General features: G+C 38.8%; 1 protein-coding gene across 6 annotated transcripts in view; it reads right to left on the bottom strand.

The window, feature by feature from the left end:
* Positions 1-21,984, bottom strand: part of LOC105299139 (lysocardiolipin acyltransferase 1) — a 166,657-nt gene that overhangs the window by 5,504 nt on the left and 139,169 nt on the right. For all 6 annotated transcript variants that reach the window (XR_002782894.1, XR_002782893.1, XR_002782892.1 and 3 more), the window contains one exon: positions 12-2,235. The gene's annotated coding sequence lies outside the window, so the exon portion shown is untranslated. The remainder of the gene's footprint in view (positions 1-11; positions 2,236-21,984) is intronic.

Genomic DNA, 21,984 nt, shown 5'->3' with positions numbered 1-21,984 from the left:
AAAAAAAACACCTTCAAAACTATAGTTATACAGCTAGATTCACAACAGATGGACATGATAACTAATTAGTAGCTCCCGGCATGATTAAAAACAGCCTTGAGGGAGCAGTTATATATACATATTGGTGCGTTTGGGCACAGCGCTAGTTAGTACTCTTCCAACGAGGACGATGTGTCAATCGCGTTTTGCTGCGACTAGCACTTTCTGAAAGAAGCTGCTGGGTAAGTTCAGCTCATGGTGGGCTTGCCTTTCACAGCAATGCGTGTTTCCGCCGTTGGGTAAAAGAAGTCAGCAACTGAGATGTAGTTAAGGAGAAGGCATTCGTGTCCAAAGAGTACATAAAGCAATAAATAGCTTTGGAGGCTGGTTTGGGGGCAGGAGTAAAGCTGACGAGTTTGCTAATGGCTAAAGACTTTTAATTGCCTGTTTTCTGCTGCTCTGACCAGCATCCTCATTACACAACAAAGTAGTACATAGCTTCAGTAGAGTGAAAATAATGACCACACATTTTTTAGGCCTCAGAAGGTGCTGTTGGTTTGCTGGATTTTCCATTGATTCTCGATGACAGGAATATTTAGACAAACCATAGGTCAAAAATGGGTTTAAATTTTACTATTGAAAGAGGAAGCCTGGGACTAAAAAAGATCCCTCCCTTGCTAGCATTAAAAAAATGGATTCATTTTTGTGTTATCATTTTGGTTTTAAGAGTAAAATTTATAAAGGATACAAGGGTTAAATAATTTAGGATAAACCATTACTGCCCTGTCTACAAGCGTTGTTTGTTGTTGTTTTAATGGCAGAACAACAGACCCGTGCACGTGTGGTAAATACACTAACTGTCCTTTTTGGGGCAGATTTTAAAGAAATTTCAAAAGACACAACTTCAAAAGAGAATTTCCGACTGCAATAACAATATTCTACGCTTTCGTTTAAAAAAGTGACTTTTTACTGTTTTTAACGCAGAAAAAGCTACACCTGCCAACAGGCTATAAAGAAACCAGCACTAAGCATGCAAGATTAAGTACAAGTGAAGAAATTAACTATTCCTATCTTTAAAAATTAAAACTACAGTTTCTAAGTGGAGAGCCTGTGGTTGCTCCCTGAGACATGTCCAGGTCTATTTGTCCACGTGGAAAGGGCACAGGTGGTCCCTGACGCTTAGGTCAGTGCAAGGTTAAATGCCGCGATGTTATGAATGGTGAAGGACTTCCTATCAAAATGTTTGGTCAGTCTGATGAGATTTCCGTTTTCTGGTCTTAAGGAAAAATGCAGTGGTTTGATTGGCATAGAAAGGAGTCTGGGAGGGTGGGAGCCAGGAGGAGGGGCCCTCACCGTGACAGTCAAGTGCCAGCACTTGAGCTGGGCCAGTGCTCAGGAGCCCCAGATGTGTCTCTTGTCTGAGAAGTTTGTTAGAAAATTGGATTGGGCCTTGGAGAAAATTTTGTGTGAACCTTGTCTGTGAACAGCCTGATGATTGTTTAAGAAAACTCTAGCCCGAGTTATTTCATAGTGATTGCTCCCTGCTACGTGTTTTGAAATTACATTCAGAGATTTAAAAAAAAAAAATCGTGTAGCAATATTTTCCCACAAAACTAAGTGCAAAATATCTTTAACAAATAATGATGGTAGTAAGAAATATTCGACATGGTCATGCAAAAACGCGTCTCATTTACAAAGGCTTGCAACATTTCCAAAATAGTCCCTAGGTTGTTACGCCATGAACTTTATCATCTTACTCATTTTTCTTTGCATTTAAATGTGGTTGTTTGTGTAAAAAATGGTAACATGCAAGTTCAATAATCTCCAGTCCACCAAATATTCTCTCTTGCAGTACATAGATGACAATGGTGATTATGAAATACCACCTAATGAGACTGTACAAATATATGAGCAGGCACATTGCAGGGCTGAACAGGGTCCAGTATAGTATAGAGAGCAATTTGACCACCAGGACCCTGAGCTCGGACTTGCAAGGTGGAACGACAGTCTGTCCAGTGAAGTAAAAGTTCTTCTCCCCCTGGTAGAAGGAGCGCAGCCTCTCTTCCTTCTCCTCCCACCGCTTTTGGCACCAGAGCTCGAGGTCCTCCTTGGATGTGGGGAGGGTGTCCACTGGGTACCGGTGGACGTGAAAGTGGATCTCCTTGGGGAAGTCCCCACGGAGGAGGTGCATCTCTGTTTGAGGAATGTTGTGAGGGTATGCCACCGTGATGTCATGCACAGCATCAAGGTTCTTACCTAGGTTTTGAAGAAGATAAAAATACAGATTAATGGTCAATTTAGGCAGCAGTGCTGATTCAGACTGGAAGGCAGAACCAAAACCAGGAAAAAATCGACAGGGCGAACCACAATGAACAAACAAGGGCTATAAATACTGGTGTTCTGGGGCACTCGGGTCAACATTTACCAGTAACTTTGTTTATCTGCTTGCTAATCATAAAGACCTTTAGAAAGAAATTATCTTCATTCCTAAAAACAGTAATCTGCTGCCACTCTAGAACTAAATGGATAAGCGTGTTAAGTCAGATCTGAGAAGGAATGAAAGAGCACAGGACCAGCCCTTTTAGACCAGCAGGATTCACTGCTTTGATATCTCCTATTAACACACCTTTCTCTCCAAATAAAAACACGAACTTTCTCACCTTTAACCCAATAGGAAGACCTGACAACACAGAGTGATCAAGTGGCTATGGAAGGATAAGGTGGAATAAGCCCAGGTTCGTTTCTGGCTCACGGTACTGAGTGGATGGTGGGGCCTTTACGTTCAGAAATATAAGTAGAGTGTTAGATCTTAAGAAATCATGAGGATCATCGAACGCCGTATACTAGGCCCAGGCAGGTTAAGTTTTTGCCCAAGGGCACACAGCGTGTTGGTGCACAGTCTCTGCATGTGGCTTTATTCTCTACCTTGTTCTCTTCAGTGAGAGACTTCTAATGTGGAATTGGATTTGTTACAGCATTATATGATATAGGCAAAATTAATCTGTGGTGACAAATCAAAACAGTGGTTGCTTATGACTGGAAGAGAACATGAGGAAATTATGTGAGTCACAGAAACATTCTATATCTTGATTAGGGCATGGATTACATCAAATAGTACATTTAAGACCTGTGTATTTCACTCTATTTAAATTTTAGCTTGATATTAATAATAAAGAAATGCAGCAATTTTACCTTCTCACCTTGTTTACCCCTTTCTACTGAACCTATTACATAGTACTCATTTTTTTTAATGATCCTTTAAGTCTTCTGTAAATACTGTCAGTCTCCTTTACTCTGAATTACTTAAGGGTAAGGACCAGGTTTCAATCTGGTTTTGAACTGTCTTGTAAATATAATCAGACCATAATAAGAGCTATGTTATTTAAAAAAATGAAAATATCTACATCAAGATTGGAGGCACCGCCCTTTGGGGGTGCCATACACCGTTTCTATGAGTAGAAGAAGCGCAACGAAAGGCTTGAGAGAGGAGGCTTGAGTGGAGCCGTATCTGAATGCCGGGCAGAAAGACTGGCTCCAGAGCAGAGAGGTGGGTTCAGTGGTCAGAAGCCACAAGAAAAGCTTCTTAGCAGCTGTCAGGAGGTAATATATTCATCATCTGAAGAAAGGCTGGCTGACCACTTGCCTGGTTAGCCATTGTGGGAATTTCCACACCTTAAGGTGGGTTGTCTGCTCAAGCATCCAAACAAGGAAGACCTACTTTCACTGGCACACTGAGCATGACCTATCAGCTAAGACAGTAATATGTCTTACATGTTAACTGGCCTGCATTAAAACTCAAGTAGCCGTTTGTCTATTTAGCATCAATCACGACTCTCCCATGCCATAATAGATCAAACTTTTCCTTGACTCTACAAGCTAGTTTACTATTTTAGTGTACCCTCTACCCGCAGACCTCAGGGCCCCTTCCTTCATGCCCACTAATCTCAACCATAATCCTTGTTCTGGTTGCCTTACCTCCACCCCATCCACCCTTTCTCCACTTTCTCTCACAATTGAGAAAATAAGGTATCTTTACCTCTTGTCACCTGTCATGTCACTTCTCATTCAGAACTGAGGTCATATTTCATTTACTTTCAAAACTGTGCAATCAGCATTTCTGCTTCCACCTGTAGCCCAGACCCATCTCCTCCGTCAGGTCACTGGTCTCATCACCCAACTTGTTCAGTCTCCCCCGTCCCCCTACCCTGCCACAGCTCCCGCCATCCTCCTACGTGGTCATTCTACACCCTTCTCACAGCTCATCTGAATGCGCTTCTCCTAAGTTCCAGCCTTTCTCTTACAGGCGGTTTTTAATGCTTTTCGAGCAAATACATTCATATATTATTACAAATTGGCATCAAAATGGTATATGCTGTACGAGTAAGAAACTAAACTCTCCCTTGCTTTCTGCTTGACAAATGAAGGGTAAGGGTGTGTGTGTGTGTGTGTGTGTGTGTGTGTGTGTGTGTGCGCGTGTGTGTGTACATGTTCACATGTGTCTGCTCAGTATATAAACATCAAGTTTTGAGACAGTGATGATACCACTTACAAAAATATTCCTAAATGAAAAACTTTAGATTCACTATAGTGCAGAGCACGAAGGGCTGTGGAAGGGGACTGTCTGGGTTCAAGTCCTAGCTCTGCCTCCTACTGACTGAATGAATTACTTACTCTCTCTGTGGCCTACTTAGTTCCTACATCTATAAACTACCTCATAGGGTTGCTGTGAAGATTAAATGAGAGTATAAGTAAAAACAAAACAGAATCTGATACATAATAAGCATTCAATATATATTAGCTGCTGCTGTTACTCCTGAATCATGGTAGCATGTTAGGCTCTAACCTCTCATCTCGAACTTCAGCTCCTATTAGTTCACTGCTGCAGAATGGAATCTGTGGGGAGAAACTGCATTTGAATATCCTCTCTATGCCACTACCCATGGTTTGCCTGGGCCCTAAGACACCCATTTATTTATATTAAACAAGGGCAACATTGTAAAGTTAGACACTAAAAAAGAAAATAGAAAAGGAAGAATTGGGGAGGGGGGAAAAGAAAGATAGTTTATATCTTGCCATCCTTTCTCTGAGCTGCACTGAATCTTTAAGCATCACAGAGACTCAGAAAGGCATTAACGCCAGAGCAAGATAGAAGGAAACAGAGAAAGGCTTTCACATATGGAGGAAGTCAATCCACTGCCTTGATAATTTTTTGACTCTATATTAAGTAAATAAAGGTCTCCAGATAACACAAACTACATGTAACTCTTTACTGCTAAAGAGCTTACTCTCACATCCTGTAAACACCCCCTGGCCCTGTGGCCTCTAGCCCAGGGGAGCCATTACTACCAGACAAGGAGCTTCTTCCTGGAACTTAACAGGAAGGGGTTAGCATGGCTTGCAAGTCTTGGTTCACATGTAAGTGACAATAACGAAATGAATATTCAAAAGTTCAGATGTGCTTTTATTTTATTTAGCAATATGTAATGGAACTAAAATAATGCAATAATAGGTTAAGAGAAGTTCCTGCAACTGCAAAGGATTTACACTGTCTTTAAATCGTTTAGTATGAAAACAATAGACTTTCAACTATGCAAATTAAGTGGCTACTATCAGTAAAGGCCATTTTTAAAAGATCTCATTGCTTTTTAGATAGTTTAAATTACAAATCTAGATGCTATCTAGTCACTTGTCACCTGCCCAAGTGGGGCTTGAAAATGATCTGTTTCCAATATGGTGTCTACTGGAAAGTTTCATACATCACTATTTCATAAAGCTACCATTCTGTTCACTTGGGCACACAGATGTTTCTTTTTTCCCTGGAAGAACAGAACAGGCACTTGCTTAATATTTAAAATCTTAATTTTTAGTTTTAGACTGAGACAGAGTTTTGAATACTTTATTCATGTTTAATTAACAGAAAAAAGATATGACTGGAATTTACAAATGTAATTACAGAAGGGAGTGTCTCCAAGCAGATTAGGTTGAGCTCATGATTATAAGAGTCCTATCCGATACGAAAAGCTCAAGGAATGGGAAGAGCCAAAGATTTACAGTTGTATGTTTAAAATAAAAGAACTAAGCAAAGAACCTCTGGTGTGTCCATGGATGCTAAACATCAGATCTACTGTTCAGTGGCAGAACAGAAGAAACAAGTTTTATTTCTTTTTAACCCAAAGTAATCTTTAATAGAGTTGATAACTGAACATTTTCTTTGTCCATTCCATAATTAAATGTATGCTGAATATACAAAATATAACTTATTTTTTATTTTAATACCTGTTTTAAAAAATTAAAAATACGCATAATAATTCTATTTTCTATTAGCCGGACCGGAATCCATAAATTTAACTATATATATGAGACTTTCGGATAAAGTAGCTCGTCATCTAAGACGCCTTTGTGTTAAAGGAAAATGCTGAAGCTATTGGTTTTGTGCACTGTTTTTCAGATTAAAACAAAAAAAAATTACCCCAAGAGAATAAAAGTTGGATTTAACAACTAAACAATTATTCACTATGCTATTTTGACATGTGTATAATAGTACACGGCTAATAATAAGCATGACAAATTGGCACTAGTCAGTACATTTTGAAGAATGGTTTTGAATGGACAGATTTGGATATATATATATATATATATATATATATAGACTAAAATTACTAATGAATAAGATATCTTTCAGTTTCAAAATAAAAAGGCACGCATGAACCACTTAAAATCAGCTGGTATTAAGGTTCAAACAGTACCATTTTCTTAGAGAAAATACTATTTCCTACTAGGAACATTATTTTTCCTTGGTACTGTATAAGCTGGACACTTATGGCACAAAAAGTATAGAGTCAGACCAGCTGGTCCTGCCTTTTATCAGCTCTCTGATCTTGGCATGTTCACTATAAGCCTCATCTGTATGTGCCGAAAATTAACATACCTACCCTCACCGGGATTTGTGAAGATCAATTGGGGTAAGAACTATAAAATGCTTAGAGAAATGCCTGGCGTATGATATGTGCTCAGATTCTTAGTATTCCTCTAGGTAGGACTATCACCTATACCCCTTGAAGTGTGCTTAGGTTTAGGCTGCTACCCTCGACTATCCTTCTTTAGACTCCTCTTCCTTTGAGAGATACTAAGTTGTTGTTGTGTACGCTGTGGTTTGTTCTCTAACATGCAGTCCATCTTCTCCCAGTGTAAGAGCACAGCTGTCAGGGGACTGACTTTGGCTCCGGCGGTAGGCTCCAATCTATCTCCTGATATATATGCCTCTCCATCTCTATTGATTTATTCCTTAGACATTTTAAGCTAAGCATAGATATTAAATCCTCCAATAGTATTCAGAATTAGAAGCTGATGATCTGTGCTCTAGGATTACTGGCCTCCTGTTGGATCTGGTTTTTGTTTTTACTAAGTCAAGATCAGTACCTACTCTTTTTCTTAGAAAGAACCATCCCTGTCCTAAAAATTAAAGTTCAGCTGGAAAGGTGAAACTAAAAATGGTATCCTTGAGAACAATCTTGCTTATCCAACCTGAATTCGATTCTTGCAGATAATTTTAAGGACATATATTTTTACATTCCTATCCTCAATCTGTTGAATTTTCTGTGTTTTGTATAAATGCATGAATCATTTCAGTTGTGAATCTCTCTCCTGATGGGCACTGGTTCTCTAGATCTTCAAAACAAGTTTCATTTCCCAGATGGAATGAAATCATATTGGCATTTTCCACAATTGGACAGTATTGGTGCATTGACAGATCATCAAAGGCAAGATCTGAATAATAGTATGTACTTGCTGAGGCCAGATGCACATATATATGTATGTAAAATATATGCCTTGAAAAGGAGATCTATCAATTTTCAAAAATGGGACCATACTGTACATACTGTTTTCTAGCTTGTTTTTCCAAACATCCTTCCTATCCATATCATTGAAGATTTTCTAAAATATCACTTTATGGATGCATAATATTTGATTATATATATTTTAAAAATTCCTTTGTTTTCAGATGTTTGTTTCCACATAAACAACATTTAAATCGATATCTTGGTAACTAATGATTTTCTAATTACAAAGTCAAATTGCTAGATCAAAGAATATGAACACTTCAATAGGCTTTTGCTACAAATGGAACACTGACTCCTGGAAAGGTTAATTTAAACACACAAAAAATGTATGATTGTGCTTTTATTCTCAATTTTACTAATGCATGATATTGAAATTTTTAGAAAGTTGCCAAAGTGTATCATTTGTATTTTAATTTATATTTTTGATTAGATAAAACAAGTTCATTGGATATATACACTGGTAATATTCTAGCCTGTTTCAAAAATTGTTATTTGTCACCTTACAGATTTGTAAAAAGCCTTTATAAAAATATTTCCCCTCTATCATACATGTTGTAAATCTTTTATACCAATCTTGTCATCTGGCCACTCGCGTTTCCCTGGCCATTAGTGTGTTTATTTTGTTGAATGTGCTGCTCAGCGAATGCAGCTTCCTTTCCTAATACAGTTCCTCTAGATCGTTTCTATCTAGTCAATTTGCAAAGCTCCTTCTTTACCATGGATTATTAATCTTCTGTCTGTATTCCTTGTTGCAAACACTTTTATAAACCCATTATCGCCTTTATTTATGTAATCTTTTCCAATACGCATGTGTGCATGCAGAGTGTGTGTGTGCATCTGTGTCTATACAAGTTAATTTTTTTATTATAGCTTTTCCCATATTTGTCTTCCCTGCCTCTAAAATTTTATGTATGTTTTATATTTTTCTGCAAGATGGAAAACATTTTTTCATTGAATTTTATGTTCCAGCTTTACTTTCCTTTAATCAACATCCTTTATTAGGTAACTCTTTTCTCCACTGCTTTGAAATACCACCTTAGTCATGTATTAAATTCTCAAACATGTAGATATCTAGTCTCCCTTCTCTCTTCTCCACTAATCGATGTTTATTCATGCTTCCCTTAGTAAATTAGAATCTAGTACAGCAAGTCTGCCTGTTTTCTTTCTCATACTATACTTGGCTCCTATTGAATTATTTTGCAATACAAACTTAAGAGAATTTAATTCAATTCTAAAACAATACTCCCCATTATCCTAAAATTGCATTTGCATTATACTTACATTTTAATTTTGAAAGAACTGACACTTTTCTATTCTTTTTACCCAAGAAGAAAATATGCTTTTTCATTTGCTCATATCTTATTTTACGTCTTCCAAAAGATTTCCGTTTCCTCACATAGCTTATGTGGCTTTCTTTTAAAATTTACTTCTAAATAATTTTATAATTTTTATCATTGTGAATGTGTTCTGCTTTTAGTCAATCACTACTAGAATACAGAAAATCTATTGCTTGTCGTATATTTATTTTAAATGTAGCTGCCTTAATAATTTTTCTTATTAAATCTAATTGATTTTTCCTAGACTCTTTTTGACTTTCTGGATTCTCTATCAGCAGCAAAAGCAATTGTATGTTAAATTTTTCTCATCTTTATGGTAGTCTTTATGAAAGTCTTAGTGCTTTCATTAGTATTTACTTAATAAAAAGGATAGTTCTGATTTTAACCAAAATGCTTAGCATATGATATTTACTGTTGAGTTTTGATAAAATAGTATTTAAATAATTAACTTCTAGTTTTTATAAGGAATGGCTTAAATTTCTCAAATATCTTTTCAGCACCTATCGATAGGATCAAAAGGTTTTTATTTTTTTAAAGAACCGTCAAATACTTGTATGAATCAAATAGAATAGTTAAATATTCAAAGAAAAATATTAGAACTGCAAAGAAATTGAAAAATAATAAAATGATACAGTATCTTTCATAATAGGACAACTCCAGTAGATAAAAATTAAAGGAACTAAATAACTATTGAAAAACTTAATAGATTTATATAGGCCCATATGTCCCCCAAAAATATTTTAGAGGGGGTAGTATCCAGTAATACCTGTAAATATTTATTTACTTGGTGACAAGATTTAAACACATTTTATAAAAATCGAGAAAAGCCATATTCTCACATCAAAATTCCATAAAAATAATAAAATATAATACCCCCTTAAAAGAATACTTTTAGATAACCCTTGAATAAAAGATAAAATTAAAAGGAAAATTATGAACTACCCAAAAAAGAACAAAGACTACCAATGGGATACAGTGAAGGGCTGAACTCAATAAATACTTCACTATTAAAGAGGAAAAATGAAAAGGAGAAATTACTCATCTTGAAAATTAGAAAAAAGACTCCAAAGGGAAATGGAAAGGGAAAATTACTAAAGATAAAAAGCAGTAATAAAACAAAACTAAAAAAATAGTGAAATAATAAATGCAAAAGCTAGTTATATGAAAAGATGAATAAGACTAAACTATGAATATGATTAAGAAGAAAAAAGAGAGCATACATATTCAAGATTACAGACAGCAAAGGACAAAATCATACCAAAGAAAAAGAATTATGATGGGAATCTGATAAAATTGCACAGAAGATTTATATACTGAATATATATAACTATAACAGCATATATACATGTGCCTATTTACTATCCATAATACCATATATTTGCTTGATAAAAATGTGTTCAATTAAAAAAATACTCAAATATTCGGTCTAGTTTCACTAGAAATGTGAACGTTATTGGTGTGTAACAGGGACAAAGGGCACAGGTAAAATTGTTGCACTAGCAGCTGTAGTCACATACCACGTTTCTTCAACTCCAGGGATTTTAGTGTATAAATTATAAAGCAAAAATAAAAAATGAATGCAATGAAATGAATAAAAGAATATAATGTGCTAAGAAGGGAAAGGGACAAGAATCCTAGAAGTTCCAAACTGTTTCCATTCCCAGGACCTATATTAAAGCCTAAATGCCATTTATACTTGTGCATTTGTATATCGTGATATTGAAGACATCAATTTATTTTGCTTATTTCAAAAAAAATTCATACTCTTCATTATTCTTTAAAAGAAAAATGTTAAAATGATATTGAGATAAGACATTCAAAATTCAATGTGAAAAATAAGAGTAATAACAAAATATAATTTAACTGTTGAACTCAACAAATTTGCTTAGATGTTCCAAAACCCTCGGACATGAATCAATAATGGTTAAGAAGTATCAGCATGCGCATACTTGACTAATTTGTTGGTCGTTGATCGTTGAATTAAATGAGATCAGAGACAACACAGTATTACAGAAGATCCCCGCCCTTGTGGAGCTTATCAGGACACAGTCATTTTTAAATATTATGATATTTACCAACTCTCGTGATATCATTTCTCTTTTAGAAGCTGTAGAAACTGAGACACAGAAGTTAACTCACTTGCTGAAGATGACAGCTATGAGCTGTGTCTGACTCCAAAGCCTTTCCACTATGCTACTCTACCTTCTAAGAACTGCATATTAAGACCGGGACCTATAGAGTCAGGCCGATCTGGTTTTGTACCCAGGCACAGTGACTTAGCCATGTGACCTTGAGCCAGTTACCTAACCTCCTTGGGCCTCAGGCTCCTCATCTACATTTGGGGGTGATGGAATGTTCTATATTTCAACTGTGGTGATAGTTACACTACTCTATGCATTTATCAAAATGCATCTAATGTACACTTAAAATATACTGGCATTTTACGGCAAGTAAATTATACTTCTAGAAGTTATTTTTAAAGCTTCTCAAATATGAGCCCTGAAAAATATTTAAAGTGATACAATATAACGAATTTGTAATATCTGCTATAGTTTAAACACCAGTTTATTTAGGCTGGTTAGAATCATCAAACCAAAATGTTAGAAAACAAAGTAGCTGAAGTTTGAAAAAAATCCAAAATTTATTTATATGCACTAGTTCTTAATCATTTGGGGGATTAGCATTTTATTCGAAACAGAATATTTTCCTGTTCATTCAAATAACATTAACATATCCACAAGCTTCATATTATTGATTTGTACCATTTTTTTCCCTTCCCTGGCTAATACACAATATAATTCCCCTAATTAAGGGATTACTCTAAATGCAAGCTGACATTTTTAGACTTCTATCATCCTAATTTCTTTCAGGGTCAGAAATATAATACCTAAAATGTTTTCTTGCTAATATTTAAAAAGGAAAAAGTTTGAATCAACATACTTCTGAAGCAGTTAACATGATTCAATTTTGAAGGATTGGCAAAGAAAAGTGTAAAGATAACAAGACAATTGGGAGCCAATGTCTTGACATCAGTATTTTAGAAAGAAATATCTCTAATTTATTAGACTACCACAATGGTGTCAGAGCTTCAGGTTTATCAAACACACACACACACACTGGTACCCTTCAATACTACAATAATAATACAGCATCTAATCTGCATAACATTTCAGATTTGGAAGGCTACATTTCTGCTTTTAATCAATACTATGATACAGAAACTTATAAAACATTTGAGAACTGGTTTAACATACATGGTTGGTAACCTTCTCCCTTCTACCCCCACAAATCCTCTACCACCAACCAAAAGAAAACAATCCCCTCATAGATCACAGCAACTCAACAGCAGCATTCTCTCTCAGCTGTGCACAGGGTTTGACATTTGTGTCAAAATTACCTTGCACAGCTTCAAATTAATTGCACCAAGTGGCTGAAGACAGGCCGGGCACAACTGTAAAGACGGCTGACTCGGAGGTGATTGCTGCTCTCCCCGAGTGCCTGGAAAGCTCCTGCTCTGTGACCTAGCGCCCTCCCTTCTTTGCTAAGCAGGGAAGGGTCTCACTTCAGTCCTATCTGTGAGCTGGGCGACTGACTCATATACTTTATATGAATAGATTTCAAAAAGTCTTAACCATTCAACCAGTCATAAGACTTAACCAGAAAGTAATCTGACTTAGTCCTCCTGATGCATAATTTACCTTTCTCTGGTAAAATTTTCCACCTCTATAAAGCAAATAAACGAAACTGAATTTGAATGCCCAGTTCCTAAGGTGTTGTGTTCCCTTTCACATCATCCATTTACATGAACCCTGGGCTACTGAAGGTCTTTTGGTTTCCTGCCCCCACCCCCCACTCGCCCAGAAACCCAGTTGAGAGTGTTGGACAGGTAGGTACATGTTTTGGTGGGAGTATTGATTTTTTTGGCTGGGAAGGGAGGCTAGTGGGAGTCTTTGGTAAATTCCTGATTATTAGCCAAAAGTGGGCTCTTAGTCCTAACTTGGCAATCATACATATTTCTTTAGTCCATTCTATATCCCATCTGCCAAGATCTGAATATTTTATGCCTTTACTTTTCTTTCAAACCTCCACTACTTCCTTGCCATCCCTCCTTCTCATTCTATTGCTCTGAGAAAATAAATCATAAAAAAACTTCCACAATATCTTACCACCCCATTTACCTGCACATAAGTCCATATACTTTGCCTTCTCTTTTTTTATATGGATGATCTATCCACATTCATACTTAGGGCCAATCCCTTCACCTATGTGTTCTACCATATCCCCTCTTGTCTACTCGATGATATTGTTTCAGAAATTTCCTCTCTTTCATATATCATCAATATCTCCTTTCTTTTTCTTTCTTTATTCATTTTTGATTATGGTGACACTGGTTAACAAAATCCAGTAAGTTTCAAGTGTACAATTCAACAGTAAGTCATATATATTTTGCATTGTATGTTCACCGCCCATAGTTAGCTTTCTTTCTGTCACCATATATTTGACCCCTTTTACCCCATATTTGCATATCGGTGTGCAAATATTTTTTCGAATATGGGTTTTCAAGTCTTTGGCGTAAATACCCAGTAGAGGGATTGCTAGATCATATGGTGGATCAATTCTTAGTTTTTTGAGGAAACTTCATGCTATTTTCCATAGTGGCTGTACCAATTTGCGGTCCCAACAGCAGTGTATGAGGGTTCCTTTTTCTCCACATCCTCTCCAAATTACTTGTCCTGTTGATTATAGCTATTCTAACAGGTGTGAAATGGTATGTATCTCATTGTGGTTTTGATTTGCATTTCCCTAACAGCTAGTGATGTTGAGCATCCTTTCATGTGTTTGTTGGCCATTTGTATGTCTTCTTGGGAGAAATGTCTGTTCAGGTCCTCTGACCATTTTTTAATTGGATTGTTTTTTTAATTATTGAGTTGTGAGTTCTTTGTATATTTTGGATATTAGGCCTTTATTGGAGGCGTTGCTTGCAAATATCTTTTCCCATTCAGGAGACTGTCTCTTTACCTTGTTGATGGTTTCTTTTGCTGTGCAAAAGCTTTTTAGTTTGATATAGTCCCATTCATTTATTTTTGCTTTTACTTCTCTTGCCTTTAAGGTCAAATTCATAAAATCCTTTAAGTCCAAGGTCCTTAAGTTTAGTTCCTATGTTTTCTTCTGTGCAATTTATTGATTCAGGTCTTATATTCAGGTCCTTAATCCATTCTGCGTTAATTTTGGTGTGTGGAGACAGACAATAGTCTAGTTTCATTCTTTTACAGGTTGCTTTCCAGTTTTCCCAGCACCATTTATTAAAGAGGCTTTCTTTTCTCCACTGTATGTTTTTGGCTCTTTTGTTATTTGTCCATATATACATGGGTTTACTTCTGGACTCTCAATTCTGTTCCACTGGTCTGTGTGTATGTTTTTTGCCAATACCATATTTTGATTATTGTTGCTTTGTAGTATAATTCGAAGTCGAGCAGAGTGATGACTCCAGCTTTGTTCTTTTTTCTCAGAATGGCTTTGGTGATTCGAGGTCTTTTGTGCTTCCATACATAGCTGATGATTTTTTGTTCTATTTCTTTAAAAAATGCCGATGGGATTTTGATGGGGATTGCATTAAATCTGTATAATGCTTTAGGTAATGTGGTCATTTTAACTATGTTGATTCTTCCAATCCAAGAACACATAATATCTTCCCATTTCTTTGTATCTTCTTTGATTTCTTTTAATAGGGTCTTATAGTTTTCATTATATAGGCCTTCACATGTTTCATTTGATATATTCCTAGATATTTTATTCTTTTTGTTGCAATTGCAAAGGGAATTATTTTTTCCACTTCTTTTTCTGATGCTTCATTATTAGAGTATAGGAATGCTATGGATTTTTGAACATTGATTTTGTATCTAGAAACTTTACTGCATTTGCTTATTGTTTCTAGTAGTGTTCTTGTGGAGTCTTTAGGGTTTTTTATATAGAGTAGAGAATCATGTCATCCGCAAATAGTGACAGTTTGACTTCTTTGTTTCCTATTTGGATGCCTTTTATATCTTTCTCTTGCCTGATTGCACTCACTAGGACTTAACGGTGGTGATAGTGGACAGCCTTGCCTTGTTCCTGATCTTAGAGGGAAGGTTTTTAGTTTTTCACCATTAAGTATAATGTTGGCAGAGGGTTTGTCGTATATGGCCTTTATTATGTTGTTTCTTTCCTTCTATACTGATTTTGTTAAGTGTTTTGATTATAAATGGATGCTGTATCGTCGAAAGCTTTTTCTGCATCTATTGATATGATCATATGATTATTTTTTAATTTGTTTATGTGGTGTATCACATTAATCGATTTGCGTATGTTGAACCATCCCTCTGTCTCTAGGATGAAGCCCACTTGATCATGTTGTATAATCTTGTTAACATGTTGCTGTATTTGGTTCACCAGTATCTTATTTAGGATTTGTGCATCTGTGTTCATGAGAGATATTCATTTGTAGTTTTCTTTTTTTGTGTTATCCTTACCAGGTTTTGGTATCAAGGTAATATTGGCCTCATAAAATGAGTTAGTAAGTATTGCCTCCTTCAATTTTTTGGAAGAGTTTCAGAAGAATAGATATTAAATCTTTGAATGTTTGGTAGAATTCACTGGTGAAGCCATCTGGTCCTAGACTTTTAATTTTTGGTAGGTTTTTGATGATTGTTTCAATTTCCATACTGACATGGGAAAACCTAAAGAAATCTAAGATGGCTACCCTGTCCCAGGGGAATTTTTCCAACCTCCTCTCCCTGGAACCCTACCTTTACCGATCACACAAAACAAAAGACTGCCAAGTGTGCAGAAGCAATCAATGTATAAATCTACCTGCCTGCCTTTGTTTGGGGCTCAGACTCTGGAGAGTGACTCCTCTGAGCCCGCCGGCATAAATAAACCTCCTCTGATTCTTAGTTCACTGAGAGCCACTTGGTTCTTCCAGGTACACAAGCCAAAATCCACAACATTTTGGTTCCCTGACCGGGAAACCCAACCGCGCGGGCCCTTTGAAGCCACCAATTTGGGTCCAAAGCCAAGACGCTGGTCGGCCGAGGCAACTGAGGAACTAAAAGGTGCACCCCAGTTGGGCGGTCTTGGGCCCCGCTGCGCTTGGCCGGCCCCGCTCTGTTGTTTCCCCCGGACTCTGGGCAGGGAGAACAAGGAGATTTGGCAGATCCACATCAGTACGGCCGAGGCCCACAGCAGACAGGCCCACCTTAAGGGTGGAAGGAGAGACTGATCACCTCCCAGGGGCAAGCGCCCCTCAGGCAGGGACCACCAGGCAGGGAATGTTTTAACCTCTGAGAGCGTGTGTGTGTCTGTGTGGATCTCAGAGGCCTGTCTCTGAGTTTCCAGTCTGTGGCCCCACGGTGAAGAACTACGGGGTCTGAGAGGCCCCGACCTGTGGTTCCATAGTGATGTCATAAGGCACAACGGTGATTCGTCCCTCTGGGGAACGACCAGGCCCAGGGTTTACACGGGTACACCTTAGCCAAGACGCGCTGAAAGTCTCGAGAGAGACACGGCCAGGCCTGCATCTGAGTGGTATCTGTAAAGGGACACCCACCCTTTGTCTGTCTTTGCGGTAACGGCACAGTGGGAAACATGGGGTCAGGTCAGAGTGAGGCAACGGTCCTTGAGAATACGCTAAAGAATTTCAAGAGAGGTATTTGTCTCAGAGGTGGTTATCACTGAACCGGTAAAAAGAGGCAAACTGTAAGAATAAAGAAAGTGTGAAAGAAGGTTTGCAGAAGTAGTACAAGGTCTGCGAAGGGAAATCTTGAGAGGAAATCTTGTGAGGGGAAGGTGTAGGAGAAGGTTTGTGAAGAAATTCTGAGGGGAAATTGTATGTAATAAAGTGAAACGAGGCTGGAGATTTAAATGCCGGGAACAAGCCGATGCAAAAAAAAACAAACTGGAATTGTGTTTAATGTTCTTTAGACTATTGGTCTGATGCAAATGTTTTGAAAAGATTTTCTGGGAAGAAACTAAGATTCTGTATTTCTTCCAAATAATTTTAGTGTTTTGCATTGCTTTAACTAGGTTTCTAGGTCTTTAGAGAATATATTAACACTGGCCTCTGTGCCTACTTCTCAAAGGAAACTCCCTGCAAATATGGGGGGTAGTTCCACTAAGCCAACTGTCTTAGATTCTATGTTGGAAAATTTTACGGACGGTTTCTCTGAGGAGTATAGGGTCACGCTGACCTTGGAAAACTTTGTATTCTTTGTGAGCTCGAATGGCCCATCTTAACGATAGGTTGGCCCTCAGAAGGGACCTTAGACCTCTCCACAGTGAGGGCAGTGTATTGGGTAGTGACAGGGACTCCAAAATATCTAGACCAAGTTCCCTACATAGACACATGGCTACAGACCACTACTATAGTGCTCCCTTTGGTCCGGTTCGGCACAAATAGGCAGGGACAGAATAGGGCATTTGTGGCCCGCCTGGCTAGGCGAAAGGACAAGGAGGCGCCAACAAAATTAATTCACCCAGGGGCCCTAAGGAAGATTCTATCTTCCGACCGCCGTACATCCCAATAGTTCCGTCAGTGCCCATGAGGCCACTTTACTATCAATTGCCAGACAGGCCTCTATCATCAGTGCCTTTGCTGCTCGCTACTGCCCCAGAGCCCCGGCCTGACACCATGCCTCTCGTCCCGTTCAAGTTCGACTTGATAATAGAAAAGCCCGAAGAACAGTGGTGGAGTGTCCGGAAACAAGACGGCCAGGTTAGAATGACTTCTGTCCCTTTAGAACACTCGTGAGATCCCCACTACAGGGAAAACATCGTGAAAAGTCTAAATTAGAGGTAAAGGCTGGAGCTAGGAAGTCAAAAAATGTGTCAAAAACAGCAGAGACACACCAGGAGGTAACTGACAAACGGGGAGAGCAGAAGGTGTCCCTGTTGGCAGCTGCATTAAGGAACCCAGGTCTAGTGCAACAGACGGCGGCTCCCACATGGCAGAAAGAAACCTAAAGGAAATAACCGACGTGTCTTCTGCAGAGAGATCAGTCGTTGGAAGAACGAGTGCCCTCATCGCGGCGAAACTATAAGTCCAAAAGGGCCAGAGAATTTAAGATCATCAACCTGAGCCAGTCGTCAAAGAAGACTGGGCCGAAGGACAATCAGACTAGGTAAAGTCGCAATAGAAGTAGGGGGGCCAATCAATGATTTGTATAGTGGACAGTCAACACCGTAGCCGTGGCCAAATATCAAAAAGGAGTAAACTTCGAGGGGCAGCTGAATTTGGTCAGTTCTCAGTGCTAGGTTTAAATGTAAAGGTTCCCTATACCGTAATTACATTAATGAATAGTCAACATAAGCAGCTGACCAACGCTAAAATAACTTATTATCAGGGACTGCTGTGTGAAAACCACGAGTCTGTCTCAAAACTATAAGTACAGTAAACCCTGCAGACTGCCTTGGTGCCAGAGGTCCAGTGCGGAAAGCGCCTTGTCTGGGAAACTAGGACACAGCAAAAAGGGGGGCAGCCTGTTTGTGGAGAAGCTAAAACTAAACCATTGTAGACAACCCGCCTCTATGTCAGGGTTTCCAACTAGCAGGCCAACTACCTCCCAGCAATCTGTTAAAAGTCAGCCCTCGAGGCAAACGGAAATGGCCTCACCCAAAACTCAGGAAGGATAAAGCTATGCTTTCTTTAAAAGTGTCTACTATAACACCAGCAGGAAATGTGTAACATTTACTAAGTGTGCTAACATGTTTTAACATCTCAGATAATATGACATTGAACTGCAGCTCCACTACTTCTGTAAGGTATGCAAATTACTCACTAGATAGTTCCTCATTAATGGAAGAACTATTTATTCTTACGTTAAAACCAAAACCAAAGGAAGAATTTTCTTACAGCAACAAAGCGATCAACTTCATCTTAAGCTAGTCTCAGATATGAGACCCATCAAAAGAGGGAGGAAATGAAATGGGACATCTCTTGCAGAGTTAATCTTTTTAGTAAACCTAGTTAAGTTTTCTTCCCTCCTCTCTTCAGGAAAAAAGGTCTTCTCCCTCAAATCCTGATAATTGCCTGAAACTGGTAACTCAGATCCTCTGACTACTGATAAGGGTCATCAGCCCATTGTTAAGCAGACATGGCCTTAAGCCAGGCTGGCCTTTAAAGTCTGAGTGGGGAGGGGACTTTAGGCCAGAGGTCTTTTTACTCTAAGAAATATATTAACCAAGCCTGTTTTCTTTTACTTGCTTAATAGGCAAATTAATAGATATATGATTTAAATAATCAGTTCGAATCTTTTTCCTTGTCTAGGGACGCTAAGGCTGTACCTCAGCAGGAAACCCAAGACCCCACCCTGACTGAGGCAGAAAGAGAAAGAGCTCCTAGAAACCCCAGTAGGCAGGGACTACGACCCTTCCCAGCAGGAAGCAGATACAGAAGAAGAGACCTCCTGTCCCTCAACATCCATACTAATAATAAGGGGGTTCATGGCTTTTAGAAAAGAGTTAGGCAGGAAAATTAATTAAGGGGTTTCTAGGTCTGCAAAGACAATGAGGTCATCTTATCTCAGAAGGGGTTCGCTGTAATCCATCATGTACCCCAAGGCCTTTACGATTCTCCCCTTACAAAATCCTTTTTGGGAGACTCTCCCCCCAGCACAAAAGCAGGGAAGAGTGTAACTGCTACTATGTTAGCAGAAATTTAGGAAAAATATAGATTTAAGGGTATTCAGTCAGTAGAGAAAGAATTTTAGTAAGTTCTGTGTTAGGATCTGGCTGGCGGAATTAACTTTTTGAAAAAGGTTTATACATATGTATTTGTAATAAATTTGGAGTGTTAGTCGGAAGACTCAAATCATAATTGGCTTATTTTCCTAACTATTATAATATAATTCTCATTTAAAAGATAAATTAAACTTTAGAAAGAGCCCCCATCCTTCTAGGGAATTAGATCCACCGTTTTTAGTCAGTAGAAGAAATATAGGTTAAAGATTAGAAAAAAGAGCCATTCCAGCCAAACTAAACAGGCTCTCACATTGTTATATTAGCAAATCTCACTGCTATTAAAGTTACAGGTATTACTCCATGAATCTACCACACCTGGGTAGAGAAAACAGTGTCTCCAGAGAACCAGGAAACTCTGACTGTAGAACATCTTCTTGATCAGCCGCCCTGGATCGTGTTCCGGAGGCAGCAGAAAATCCACCTGAAATCACTGGCCTTGCTCTGGCCACCCCTGGAGGCTGGTGAGCCTATGCACCGCAGCAGCTTGAGGAATTTCATCGTGGGGCTCCTTATAACTGGACTTTAGGGAGGAAACTGGTGCAAGAACTGTGAGCTATGTATCCATGTTACCAAAGCGGTCAGCGAATGTCCACTACCTCAGTTTTCTATAGCTACTGTGAATGGCAGTGCTTTTCAGATATAAATTCCAGAGCCGCGCTGGACGTGGCAGGATTTACCACTTGCTGGACGCGGCAAGTGGCACCCAAACAGGGATCTGAGTATGGGAAAACTAAGGTAAGGTGAGGAGACTCCCTTGGGAAAAGCATACGCAAAAGAGTAGGAGGGAGAAAATACAGATCACGGCCTAGTAAAATTCAAGAAAGCACACGTGTTAAATAAATTTAAGGAATAGGCTGTCATAACCAGGAGTAAAACATAGGACAACAAGGGTCAATGGACCGCAATGTTTTTGTACAAATACTTAAAGCTATACTTAGGGCTAGGGAACATAGTATGCACACTCACCAGATCCGGCAATTTTAGATCATATCTAGGAAACTTATCCCTGGTTCCCAGAGGAAGGAACTGTAAATAGTTAAACCTGGGAAAAGATTAGGAAGCTACTGAATTGATTCCCACCCAGGCAAGGTCCGAAACTGGGTGACCCCAAATAGACTTTACTAGATTTGTAGAAACAAGGCCTACAATCGCCTTCCCCCCAAATTGAGAAGGAAGCTGTATAATTATTAGTATGATAAAGCCTTCCTCCTACCTGTGAGAACAGGGGAATTGCTTGGTCACCAGGTCCCAAAAGCCCTTGCCAGGCGCGGTGTTAAACGCCTGTAGTCCCAGCTCTTTGGGAGGCTGAGGCAGGAGGATCGCTTGAGCCCAGGAGTTCTGGGCTGTAGTGCACGATGCCGATCGGGTGTCCGCACTAAGTCTGGCATCAATATGGTGACCTTCTGGGAGCAGAGAACCACCAGATTGCCTAAGTTGGGGTGAACCAGCCCAGGTCAGAAATGGAGCAGGTCAAAACTCCTGTGCTGATCCGTAGTAGGATAGCGCCTATGAATAGTCACTGCACTCCTGGGCAACATTGCAAGATCCCGTCTCTATTCTGTTACAGCGGGTAAAAACGGAACTCCAAATGGGGGACTGGAAGGATAATGAGTGGCCCCCAGAACACATAATACTATAGGTCTGCCACTTAGGCAAAAGAGATCTTGAGGATACCGTATACCCATTTACATGTTAAATTATCTGACTGCAGGCAGTTACTAAAAAAAGTATGAGAGCTCTGACCCTCCTGGCACATCAAGAAACTCAGCCGAGAAATGTCATCTACCAGAACAGGTTGGCACTAGATTATCTATTAGCAGCAGGAGACGTATTTTGGAAATTCAATCTCATCAACTGTTGTGTGCAAATAGATAACCAGTGCCGGGCAGTTAAAGATCTTGTCAAACAGATGACGGGACTGGCACATGTGCATGTACATACATGGCACGGATGGGACACCAATTACCTTTTTAGAGGTTGGTTCTCCACTTTTGGAGGCTTTAAGACCTTAATTAGGGTAGTACACCTCCTCCTCAGTATCTGCCTACTTCTGC

The sequence above is a fragment of the Pteropus vampyrus genome, unplaced genomic scaffold (genome assembly GCF_000151845.1).
Source record: "Pteropus vampyrus isolate Shadow unplaced genomic scaffold, Pvam_2.0 Scaffold173, whole genome shotgun sequence".
NCBI classification, from domain to species: Eukaryota; Metazoa; Chordata; class Mammalia; order Chiroptera; family Pteropodidae; genus Pteropus; species Pteropus vampyrus.
This window is presented reverse-complemented; position numbering and strand designations above follow the sequence as displayed.